The sequence below is a fragment of the Anomaloglossus baeobatrachus genome, chromosome 4, assembly GCF_048569485.1.
Source record: "Anomaloglossus baeobatrachus isolate aAnoBae1 chromosome 4, aAnoBae1.hap1, whole genome shotgun sequence".
Lineage (NCBI taxonomy): Eukaryota > Metazoa > Chordata > Amphibia > Anura > Aromobatidae > Anomaloglossus > Anomaloglossus baeobatrachus.
The window spans coordinates 322,030,997-322,032,361 of record NC_134356.1 but is presented as its reverse complement, the minus strand read 5'-3'; the positions used below and the strand labels follow the sequence as shown (position 1 = coordinate 322,032,361).

Below are 1,365 nucleotides of genomic sequence, written 5' to 3'. Positions count from 1 at the left end.
GTGGCTGGAGGTTCAATCTTGCAAATGACAGGTGCTAGGAACCACTGCTGAATGCTGTGTATATCACCACATATTAACAAGAACATCCAGAAAGGTTAGCATTGGACATCTTAATAAATTGAATTGAGGTAAATGTGTTAATAAACATGATTTTAAGAGTTTGAAGACTCTTTGAATATTTAATACAGTTTAGGGTTTCTTTTGCAAAGATTGACAGATGGGAATTAAAAGTACTGTAACTGATAAAGGATGTGCCATGCATTACTGGATTATCTTACTGAGAGATTTCGTTACCTTGTAAGTCAGTCTTGGGGAGCATTCCAAAGCAGTATTTTTGGTTAAAATCATATTCTACTTTTTCAACTATTCTTTCTATAAAAAAAGGAGGTTTTCTTTAACAGTGAAATGCGCATTTAAATGTATTCTGTGTTATTTTTTTTCTTCTTTTTATTTGGCAAATACTGAGTTAAGTCTTGTTTAAAAGAAAACCTATCGATCAGTTTGGCAACGTACCCTCCAAATTGCATTATTAAAGGATCTACATATGGAGCACTCATAATAATACAGAATAAATACATGTTGCCTTAAAGGGTTATCTACTAGCTTCCATTTTCTTTAACCTTGAAGTAAACCAATCCAATCAGTAAGCTTGGTCAGTGATTTGGGGAGTGCATGAAACAACACTTGAACCACCTCTTTTATAGGCTCCTATTGTTCCCAAAATGAGTATGCACATCACCTGGGTGAGGTCAGCCCCCCCGTATGTGCCACCCGATCTGGTCCACCCTAAGAAACAGAGGCAGTGAAGTATGTTTATATTTAGTGAGCTGTCTTGGAGAGACTGGCGCCTTAGTATTATATTTTGCAGAGTTTGGGAAGCATTTATTCTACTGAAGGCACAGTCTTGTTTATACTTTCTGCACATTTTGATGTATTGGTTGTTTAAATTATTTCATTTTCTTTTCCTTCTTGTATAAAACATATACTTTTTAGTATTTTAGAATAACATTATAGTCTGTGAGTCTTTCATTCTTTTAAGATACAGATGTGTGTGAAATTTAAATATAAAGTTGCATTTGCCAAACTTTTCCTGTGTAGCTTGTTAATTTTTTTCTGGAATAAAATTTTACATTTTTCCAGTTCGGCAACTAACCTTATTTTTTTCCTATTTTGTTTAGTGGTTTGGAATGAACTAGTGAGAGTGTGATATAGCTTTTCCTCTTATTAGTTATCATTCTTTTCATAATCTGTAAGTGTATGATTGATGATGGGCATTGCCTATGGATATATTTACCATTTAGAGTCATTTTGCTGTATACTGACCAATAGAACTCTTTGGGCTGGTGGTGGATTGCAATTGATCTT

The 1,365-nt window shown here is 34.1% G+C and overlaps 1 protein-coding gene across 2 annotated transcripts in view; it reads left to right on the top strand.

Annotated features, from left to right (window-relative positions):
* The window catches only part of GPR85 (G protein-coupled receptor 85), a 5,071-nt gene extending 3,966 nt beyond the window's left edge, over window positions 1–1,105 (top strand). For both annotated transcript variants that reach the window (XM_075342506.1, XM_075342505.1), the window contains exon 2: window positions 1–1,105. This exon is cut by the window's left edge and continues 1,520 nt beyond it. The gene's annotated coding sequence lies outside the window, so the exon portion shown is untranslated.
* Window positions 1,106–1,365: the final 260 nt, after the last annotated feature.